The following is an 11,633-nucleotide window of genomic DNA, read 5'->3' as shown; positions in this document are numbered from 1 at the left end:
GTAGTAATACGATGCCAATGTCCAGAAACTGACACAAGGTTAAAAACCATAACCTGTTGCAATGCCTGGCAGAGTAAAAGCCAGACTTCAGGAATACACCTCATCACAGCGCCTCCTTCTGTGGATGCCAATTTAAACACTTTATTGTTACTTTATGAAGATCACGTCCATTTGACAACTATCTGAACATTAGATTTTTTTTATCAACTGGATCCTGCTCAGTTTGAAGAACAAATCAGTACAGGCTAATCATGTTGCAGTGCGCTTGTGGTATTTTATTATATTTATACGAGGGGAGGTCATTCAATTGTAGTTCTGCACATTAAGTAATTTAATAATCTGCATTTAGTTTCCTTTAACGCTGATGAGAAAATGCTACATAGGGGGCACCTGGATTTGAACCAGAGACCTCTTGATCTGCAGTCAAATGCTCTACCACTGAGCTATACCCCCATTTGTGGATAATAGGTGGGAGTGCTGTTCTAGTCATATCTAGCACAAAGGAAGATGGTAGTGGTTGTTGGAGGCCAATCATCTCAGCCCCAGGACATTGCTGCAGCAGTTCCTCAGGGCAGTGTCCTAGGCCCAACCATCTTCAGCTGCTTCATCAATGACCTTCCCTCCATCATGAGATCAGAAATGGGGATGTTCGCTGATGATTGCACAGTGTTCAGTTCCATTCGCAACCCATCAAATAATGAAGCAGTCCAAGCCCGCATGCAGCAAGACCTGGAAAACATCCAGGCTTGAGCTGATAAGTGGCAAGAAACATTCGCGCCAGACAAGTGCCAGGCAATGACCATCTCCAACAAGAGAGAGTCTAACCACCTCCCCTTCATATTCAACAGCATTACCATCGCCGAATCCCCCACCATCAACTTCCTAGGGGTCACCATTGATCAGAAACTTAACTGGACCAGCCATATAAATACTGTGGCTACAAGAGCAGGTCAGAGGCTGGGTATTCTGCGGAGAGTGACTCACCTCCTGACTCCCCAAAGCCTTTCCACCATCTACAAGGCACAAGTCAGGAGTGTGATGGAATACTCTCCACTTGCCTGGATGAGTGCAGCTCCAACAACACTCAAGAAGCTCGACACCATCCAGGACAAAGCAACCCGCTTGATTGGCACCCCATCCACCACCCTAAATGTTCACTCCCTTCACCACCGGCGCACAGTGGCTGCAGTGTGTACCATCCACAGGATGCACTGCAGCAACTCGCCAAGGCTTCTTCAACAGCACCACCTAGAAGGACAAGGGCAGCAGGCACATGGGAACAACACCATCTGCTTGTTCCCCTCCAAGTCACACACCATCCCGACTTGGAAATACATCGCCGTTCCTTCATCGTCGCTGGGTCAAAATCCTGGAGCTCCCTTCCTAACAGCACTGTGGGAGAACCTTCACCACACGGACTGCAGCGGTTCAAGAAGGCGGCTCACCACCACCTTCGCAAGGGCAATTAGGGATGGGCAATAAATGCTGGCCTCGCCAGCGAAGCCCACATCCAATGAACGAATAACAAAAAAGTCCACAGCACCACTGGTCTGTCTGGCCTGGTTTACATTGTTGTTGCACCGTTGTTCTCAAGGGGCTGTGTTCAGGCAAGTGTCGAGGCTGATGGAGCGCATCACAGTAACTGACAGATGGACAGCAGTCACCCCGGGCTGGGAGCTGCAGATCTTTAATGGGGAGGTTCAGACAGGCTGTAATATTGTGCAGCAGGTTCGTGCGCCAGTCAACGGTGCCCACTTCATTGAAAGCTTGCAAAAGTGAAACTTACATTTTTTTCATCTTAATTTTTCAATTAGGTAGTTATTTTAAAAAACACCAGACATGAGTGCAACAGAGCACAGAGTGATCAGCTGAGAGTTTGGTGAGTGTGGGAGTTCGGTGAAGTGGGAGAAGGAAGTGCTGCTTTGCCTTGCTTTTCCTAACTTTTTCCGTAGATCAGCGGTGGACCTGAGCAGCAGAAGACTGAGAGTGGGGATAAAAGCAGCAGCAGACCTGCAACAAGAGAAAACTACTGTGCGACGTCACAGGTGAGGCAGGAGAGTCCGAGAGGTGAACACAGCGTAAAAGGAGAGTCCGAGAGCGGAGGAGAGTCTGCGAGGTGAACGCAGTGTAAATCTAAGGCAAGTCATGGCAGCATAGTTTGCACCCGTGATATGCTCCTCCTGCACTATATGGGAAGTCATGGACACTACCAGTGGCCCTGGCGACTATGTGTGCAGGAAGTGTGTCCAGCTGCAGCTACTGGCTAACCGTATTTCAGAGCTGGAGCTGCAGGTGGATTCACTGTGGAGCATCCGCGATGCTGAGACTATCGTGGATAGCACGTTCAGTGAGGTGGTCGCACCGCAGGTAAAGATTACACTGGCAGAAAAGAAATGGGTGACCGCCAGGCAGATGAAAGGACTAGGCAGGTAGAGCAAGAATCCTCTTGGGCCATCTCCCTCTCAAACAGATATACCACTTTGGATACTGTTGGGGATGATGGCTTATCAGGGAAAAGCAGCAAGAGCCAGGTTTGGGGCACCACGGGTGGCTCTGCTGCACAGGAGGGGAGGAATAAGAGTGGCAGGGCTATAGTGATAGGGGATTCAATTGTAAGGGGAACAGATAAGCATTTCTGCGGCCGCAAACGTGACTCCAGGATGTTATGTTGCCTCCCTGGTGCTAGGGTTAAGGATGTCACGGAGCGGCTGCAGGGCATTCTGGAGGGGGAGGGTGAACCGCCAGTAGTCATGGTCCATATCGGTACCAACGACATAGGTAAAAAAAGGGATGAGGTCCTGCAAGGTGAATTTAAGGAGTTAGGAGATAAATTAAAAAGCAGGATCTCAAAGGTAGTGATCTCAGGATTACTACCAGTGCCACGTGCTAGAGAGTATAGGAACAGGAGAATAGACCTGATGAATGCGTGGCTGCAGGGATGGTGTAGGAGGAAGGGATTTAGATTCCTGGGACATTGGGACCGGTTCTGGGGAAGGTGGGACCTGTACAAGCGGAACGGGTTACACCCGAGCAGGACCGGGACCAATGTCCTCGAGGGGGTGTTTGCTAATGCTGTTGGGGAAGGTTTAAACTAGAATGGCAGGGGGATGGGAACCTGAGCAGGGAGACAGAGGAGGGGAAGACAACGATAGAAACAAAAGACAGAAAGGGAAGAAGCAATAGTGGAAGGCAGAGAAAACAAGGGTGAAAAACAAATAGGGCCATAGTGCAAAATAATACTAAGATGACTAACAATCTTAAAAGGACAAGTCTAAAGGCATTGTGTCTTAATACGCGGAGCATTCGCAATAAGCTAGATGAATTAACAGCGCAGCTAGATGAATTAACAGCGCAGATAACGGGTGTGATATAGTTGCGATTACGGAGACATGGCTGCAGGGTGACCAAGGATGGGAACTGAACGTCCAGGGGTATTCAATATTCAGGAAGGACAGGCAAAAAGGGAAAGGAGGTAGCGTTGCTAGTAAAGGAGGAAATCAATGCAATAGTGAGGAAGGATATTGGCTCGGAAAATCACGATGTGGAATCTGTATGGGTGGAGCTAAGAAACACCAAGGGGCAGAAAACGTTGGTTTGGGTTGTCTATAGGCCCCCAAACAGTAGTGGAGATGTAGGGGAGGGCATTAAACAGGAAATTCGAGACGCATGCAAGAAGGGTACAACTATAATCATGGGAGACTTTAATTTACATATAGATTGGTCAAACCAAATTAGCAATAATACTGTGGGGGAGGAATTCCTGGAGTGTGTACGTGATGGATTTCTAGACCAATACATTGAGGAACCAACGAGAGAACAGGCGATCCTAGACTGGGTATTGTGCAATGTGAAAGGATTAATTAACAATCTTGTTGTGCGGGGTCCCTTAGGGAAGAGCGACCATAACATGATAGAATTCCTCATTAAGATGGAGAGTGAAGTAGTTGAATCCGAAACTAGGGTCCTGAATCTAAATAAAGGAAATTACAAAAGTATGAGGTGTCAGTTGGCTAGGATAGATTGGGGAACTTTACTAAAAGGGATGACGGTGGATAGGCAATGGCTAATATTTAAAGAACGTGCACAGGAATTACAGCAATTATTCATTCCTGTCTGGTGCAAAAATAAAACAGGAAAGTTGGCTCAACCGTGGCTTACAAAAGAAATTAGGGATAGTGTTAGATCCAAAGAGGAGACATATAAAATTGCCAGAAAAAGTGGCAAGCCTGAGGATTGGGAACAGTTTTGAATTCAGCAAAGGAGAACAAAAGAGACTGATTAAGAGGGGGAAAATAGAGTATGAGAGTAAACTAGCAGGGAACATAAAAACTGACTGTAAAAGCTTCTATAAATATATCAAGAGAAAAAGATTAGTGAAGACAAATGTAGGTCCCTTACAGTCAGAAATGGGGAAATTATAATGGGGAACAAAGAAATGGCGAACAATTAAACACATACTTTGGTTCTGTCTTCACAAAGGAGGATACAAATAACCTCCAGGAAATGATAGGGAACCAAAGGTCTAGTGAGAGGGAGGAACTGAAGGAAATCAGTATTAGTAAAAAAATAGTGCTAAATTAATGGGGCTAAAGGCTGACAAATCTCCAGGGCCTGATAATCTACATCCCAGAGTACTAAAGGAAGTGGCCCTGGAAATAGTGGATGCTTTGGTGGTCAACTTCCAAAATTCTATAGACTCTGGAACAGTTCCTACAGATTGGGGGGTGGCAAATGTAACCCCACTATTTAAAAAAGGAGGGAGAGAAAAAACAGGGAATTACGGACCAGTTAGCCTAACATCAGTAGTGGGGAAAATGCTCGAGTCTATTATAAAGGATGTGATAACAGAACACTTGGAAGGCATGAACGGGATTGGACAAAGTCAGCATGGGTTTATGAAAGGGAAATCATGCTTAACAAATCTACTGGAGTTTTTTGAGAAGGTAACTAGTAGAATAGATAGGGGAGAACCAGTGGATGTGGTGTACTTGGATTTTCAGAAGGCTTTTGATAAGGTCCCACACAAGAGATTAGTGTGCAAAATTAAAGCACATCGGATTGGGGGGAATATACTGGCATGGATTGAGAATTGGTTGACAGACAGGAAACAGAGAGTAGGAATAAATGGGTCTTTTTCGGGGTGGCAGGCAGTGACTAGTGGGGTACCGCAGTGATCAGTGCTTGGGCCCCAGCTATTCACAATATATATCAATGATTTGGAAGAGGGAACTGAATGTAACATTTCCAAGTTTGCAGATGACACAAAGCTGGGGTGGAATGTAAGCTGTGAGGAGGATGCAAAGAGGCTCCAATGCGATTTAGGCAAGTTGGGTGAGTGGGCAAGAACATGGCAGATGCAGTATAATGTGAATAAATGTGAGGTTATCCACTTTGGTTGTAAAAACAGAAAGACAGATTATTATCTGAATGGTGATAGATTGGGAAAAGGGGAGGTGCAACGAGACCTGGGTGTCCTTGTACACCAGTCGCTGAAAGCAAGCATTCAGGTGCAGCAAGCAGTTAGGAAGGCGAATGGTATGTTGGCCTTCATTGCAAGAGGATTTGATGTCTTACTGCAGTTATACAGGGCCTTGTTGAGACCACACCTGGAGTATTGTGTGCAGTTTTGGTCTCCTTATCTGAGGAAGGACGTCCTTGCCATGGAGGGAGTGCAACAAAAGTTTACCAGACTGATTCCTGGGATGGCAGGACTGACTTATGAGGAGAGATTGGGTCGACTAGGCCTATATTCACTAGAGTTTAGAAGAATGAGAGGAGATCTCATCGAAACATATAAAATTCTAACAGGACTAGACAGACTAGATGCTCCCGATGGCTGGGGAATCCATAACCAGGGGTCACAGTCTCAGGATACGGGGTATGCCATTTAGAACCGAGATGAGGAGAAATTTCTTCACTCAGAGGGTGGTGAACCTGTGGAATTCTCTACCACAGAAGGCAGTGGAGGCCAAGTCATTAGATGTATTCAAGAAGGAGATAGATATATTTCTTAATGCTAAAGGGATCAAGGGATATGGGGAAAAAGCGGGAACAGGGTACGAAGTTAGACGATCAGCCACAATCATTTTGAATGACGGAGCAGGCCCGAAGGACCGTATGGCCTACTCTTGCTCCTATTTTCTATGTCTATGTCTATGATTGGTGCTGGGATTATACTTAATTTGCCAAATCATAGAAGTTACAACATGGAAACAGGCCCTTCGGCCCAACATGTCCATGTCGCCCAGTTTATACCACTAAGCTAGTCCCAATTGCCTGCACTTGGCCCATATCCCTCGATACCCATCTTCCCCATGTAACTGTCCAAATGCTTTTTAAAAGACAAAATTGTACCCGCCTCTACTACTGCCTCTGGCAGCTCGTTCCAGACACTCACCACCCTTTGAGTGAAAAAATTGCCCCTCTGGATCCTTTTGTATCTCTCCCCTCTCACCTTAAATCTGTGCCCCCTCGTTATAGACTCCCCTACCTTTGGGAAAAGATTTTGACTATCGACCTTATCTATGCCCCTCATTATTTTATAGACTTCTATAAGATCACCCCTTAACCTCCTACTCTCCAGGGAATAAAGTCCCAGTCTGTCTAACCTCTCCCTGTAAGTCAAACCATCAAGTCCCGGTAGCATCCTAGTAAATCTTTTCTGCACTCTTTCTAGTTTAATAATATCCTTTCTATAATAGGGTGACCAGAACTGTACACAGTACTCCAAGTGTGGCCTCACCAATGCCCTGTACAACTTCAACAAGACATCCCAACTCCTGCATTCAATGTTCTGACCAATGAAACCAAGCATGCTGAATGCCTTCTTCACCACCCTATCCACCTGTGACTCCACTTTCAAGGAGCTATGAATCTGTACTCCTAGATCTCTTTGTTCTATAACTCTCCCCAACGCCCTACCATTAACGGAGTAGGTCCTGGCCCGATTCGATCTACCAAAATGCATCACCTCACATTTATCTAAATTAAACTCCATCTGCCATTCATCGGCCCACTGGCCCAATTTATCAAGATCCCGTTGCAATCCTAGATAACCTTCTTCACTGTCCACAATGCCACCAATCTTGGTGTCATCTGCAAACTTACTAACCATGCCTCCTAAATTCTCATCCAAATCATTAATATAAATAACAAATAACAGCGGACCCAGCACCGATCCCTGAGGCACACCGCTGGACACAGGCATCCAGTTTGAAAAACAACCCTCGACAACCACCCTCTGTCTTCTGTCGTCAAGCCAATTTTGTATCCAATTGGCTACCTCACCTTGGATCCCATGAGATTTAACCTTATGTAACAACCTACCATGCGGTACCTTGTCAAATGCTTTGCTGAAGTCCATGTAGACCACGTCTACTGCACAGCCCTCATCTATCTTCTTGGTTACCCCTTCAAAAAACTCAATCAAATTCGTGAGACATGATTTTCCTCTCACAAAACCATGCTGACTGTTCCTAATTAGTCCCTGCCTCTCCAAATGCCTGTAGATTCTGTCCCTCAGAATACCCTCTAACAACTTACCCACTACAGATGTCAGGCTCACTGGTCTGTAGTTCCCAGGCTTTTCCCTGCCGCCCTTCTTAAACAAAGGCACAACATTTGCTACCCTCCAATCTTCAGGCACCTCACCTGTAGCGGTGGATGATTCAAATATCTCTGCTAGGGGACCCGCAATTTCCTCCCTAACCTCCCATAACGTCCTGGGATACATTTCATCAGGTCCCGGAGATTTATCTACCTTGATGCGCGTTAAGACTTCCAGCACCTCCCTCTCTGTAATATGTACACTCCTCAAGACATCACTATTTATTTCCCCAAGTTCCCTAACATCCATGCCTTTCTCAACCGTAAATACCGATGTGAAATATTCATTCAGGATCTCACCCATCTCTTGTGGTTCCGCACATAGATGACCTTGTTGATCCTTAAGAGGCCCTACTCTCTCCCTTGTTACCCTTTTGCCCTTTATGTATTTGTAGAAGCTCTTTGGATTCACCTTTGCCTGATCTGCCAAAGCAATCTCATATCCCCTTTTTGCCCTCCTGATTTCTCTCTTAACTCTACTCCGGCAATCTCTATACTCTTCAAGGGATCCACTTGATCCCAGCTGCCTATGCATGTCATATGCCTCCTTCTTATTTTTGACTAGTGCCTCAATCTCCCGAGTCATCCAAGGTTCCCTACTTCTACCAGCCTTGCCCTTCACTTTATAAGGAATGTGCTTACACTGAACCCTGGTTAACACACTTTTGAAAGCCTCCCACTTACCAGACGTCCCTTTGCCTGCCAACAGACTCTCCCAATCAACTTCTGAAAGTTCCTGTCTAATACCATCAAAATTGGCCTTTCCCCAATTTAGAATTTTAACTTTTGGGCCAGACCTATCCTTCTCCATAGCTATCTTAAAACTAATGGAATTATGATCACTGGTCCCAAAGTGATCCCTCACTAACACTTCTGTCACCTGCCCTTCCTTATTTCCCAAGAGGAGGTCAAGTTTTGCCCCCTCTCTAGTCGGGCCATCCACATACTGAATGAGAAATTCCTCCTGAATACACTCAACAAATTTCTCTCCATCCAAGCCCCTAATGCTATGGCTGTCCCAGTCAATGTTGGGAAAGTTAAAGTCCCCTACTATTACCACCCTATTTTTCTTGCAGCTGTCTGTAATCTCCTTACATATTTGCTCCTCAATTTCCCGTTGACTATTTGGGGGTCTGTAGTACAATCCTATCAAAGTGATCTCTCCCTTCTTATTTTTCAGTTCTACCCATATGGACTCAGTGGGCGAACCCTCGGATATATCCCCTCTCACTACTGCCGTGATGTTCTCCCTAATCAAGAACGCAACTCCCCCTCCTCTCTTACCTCCTGCTCTATCTTTCCTATAGCATCTGTACCCTGGAACATTGAGCTGCCAGTCCTGCCCCTCCCTTAGCCATGTTTCAGTAATAGCTATAACATCCCAGTCCCATGTACCCATCAGTGCAGACAGCACTGATAACATTGCCCTTTAACGGTGTCATTAGTTATGTGACTCACTCCTGACTAAAGCCCTGCTGCCGAGCTGAAGAAAACAAAACTATTACAGTGTGTTTTTGCATAGTCTCTTTAATCTAAAATTGAATCTAAAAATGCCAATGGAACACCAGTGAACTTTTAACACCAAATTGCAGCATGTATGAAACCAGAGAAGAGTTGATCTCACATTTCTTGCCTAACTGCACTTAAGGTGACTTTACAACGGAATAAGGATGCATTTACATGGCAACTGTAGTGTTATTGCAAAGCATTTTTGCTTTCAACTGATGCTGCAATTATAGCGCAAATGCTGCTTATATCCAGAGTCAAGGCCCAACCTAACACAAGAGCCAAACTGAAGGAAGAACTTTCACCCTGCTTCGTGTAAGAGTTGCTTCAGGCCTAAACATCCATTTACAATCCATCATCTTACAGTGCAAATGTACCCTAAGTCTACCCAGTTTGTGTAGAGGTTTAGAACCATAAAGCTTTACAGCACAACAAGAGGCCATTCGGTCCATTGTGTCTGTTGGCTCTTTGTTAGAGTAACCCAGAAGTAATCCCAGTGCCCTGATTTCTCCCCATCACCCTGTACCTTAATCTGCTTCAAATATTTATACCCTTAAAGGATGCAACATTCTAAGCCTTAACAACTGCCTACGGCACACCATTGCAGGCTCCAACAACTCTGTGTAAAGAAATTTCACCTAACCTCTCCTTGGTCTCCCAGAGACAATTTAAAAGTGATGACCCACCGTCATTGATTTATCAGCCAGAATAGATATTCTTTCCCTAGTCATCCTATCAAAATGTTAAAAGATCTCTATTAAATTACTCCCAGTGTCACGCGCAAGCGAGCGTAGAAATAGGAGGATAGAGCAGATGAATGCATGGCTGAAGAGATGGTGCAGGAGGGAGGGCTTTAGATTCCAGTGGCATTGGGACCAGTTCTAGGGGAGTTGGGACCTGTACAGGCCAGACGGGTTGCAACTCAATGGAGCTTGGACCAATGTCCTCACGGGGAAGTTTGCTAGTGCTGTGTGTGGGGGGGGGGGGTTAAACTAATTTGGCAGGGGGGTGGGCAACAGGATGTATCATTGGAAAGGAGAAACAAGATGCACAAAGGATTGGAAGAGAAAGATAGCACTAGAGTAAGAAATAGTATGGTATTAGGTGGGATCAGACTAAGAGAGAGTACAAGAAAGTCTAGGATTGGTTTACAGTGCATGTGTGTAAACGCATGAAGCATGGTAAACAAGATTGGTGAGCTGCAGGGGCAAATAGCCACATGGGAATATGATGTTGTGGCGATAACGGAGACATGGCTCAAAAAAGGGCAGGATACAATATTCCTGGATACAAGGTGTTCAGGAAAGATAGGGAAAGAAAGAAAGGGGGGGGGTGTGGCAGTATTCATTAAGGAGAATTTTGCAGTGCTGGAGAGAGAGGATGTCCTGGAGGGGTCAAGGACAGAATCTATTTGGTTAGAGTTAAAAAATAAAAGAGGTGCCTTTACACTACTGGGTGTATTCTATAGGCCACCAACTAGAGGGAAGCATATAGAGGAGCAAATTTGCAGGGAGAGGTGCAAAAGCCATGGAGAATGTGCGAACGGGGGACTTCAACTATCCTAATGTAGACTGGGATAACAATAATATAAGGGGCAAGGAGGGGGCAGAATTTTTGAAATGTGTTCAGGAGAACTTTCTTGACCAGTACGTTTCCAGCCTAATGAGGAAGGAGGCATTGCTGGATTTGGTTCTGGGGAATGAGATGGGCCAAGTGGAGCAAGTGTCAGTGGGGGAAAATTTAGGGAACAGCGATCATAGTATCATAAGATTTAGAATAGCTATGGAAAAAGACATGGACCACTCTAAAGTAAAAATACTCAATTGGAGGAGGGCCAATTTCAGTGGAATGAGAACAGATCTGGCCCAGGAAAATTGGAATCAAAGATTGGCAGGCAAAACTGTAATTGAACAATGGGCGGTCTTTAAGCAGGAGATGGTTCGGGTACAGTCTAAGTACATTCCCACGAGGGAGAAAGGAAGGGCAACTAAAGCCAGAGCTCCCTGGATGACAAAAGAGAGAGAAAGTAAGATGAAGCAGAAAAAAAGGGGCGTATGACAGATGTCAGGTTGATAACACAAGTGAGAACCAGGCTAAATATAGAAAGTTCAGAGTGGAAGTGAAAAAGGAAATAAGAGGGACAAGGGAGAGTATGAGAATAGACTGGTGGCGAACATAAAAGCAAATCCAAAAGTCTTCTATCGGCATGTAAACAGCAAACGGGTAGTAAGAGAAGGGGTGGGGCTGATTAGGGACCAAAAGGGAGATCTACTCATGGAGGCAGAGGGCATGGCCGAGAAACTAAATGAGTACTTTGCGTCAGTCTTTACTAAAGAAGAAGATGCTGCCAGAGTCTCAGTAAAGGAAGATGTAGTTGAGATACTGGATGGGCTAAAAATTGATAAAAACAGGACACTTAGAAAATATCAACGTGATTAGATAATGTCAACATGGATTTATGAAAGGGAAGTCGTGTTTGACAAACCTATTGGAGTTTTTTGAGGATGTAACTGGTAGAATAG

The 11,633-nt window shown here is 45.2% G+C and overlaps 1 non-coding gene across 1 annotated transcript; it reads right to left on the bottom strand.

The window, feature by feature from the left end:
• Positions 1-381: 381 nt before the first annotated feature.
• Positions 382-453, bottom strand: trnac-gca (transfer RNA cysteine (anticodon GCA)). Its single transcript has one exon. It is a non-coding gene; the product is annotated as a tRNA-Cys (tRNA).
• Positions 454-11,633: the final 11,180 nt, after the last annotated feature.

The sequence above is a fragment of the Heptranchias perlo genome, chromosome 5 (assembly GCF_035084215.1).
Source record: "Heptranchias perlo isolate sHepPer1 chromosome 5, sHepPer1.hap1, whole genome shotgun sequence".
In the NCBI taxonomy this organism is placed as follows: Eukaryota; Metazoa; Chordata; class Chondrichthyes; order Hexanchiformes; family Hexanchidae; genus Heptranchias; species Heptranchias perlo.
This window is presented reverse-complemented; position numbering and strand designations above follow the sequence as displayed.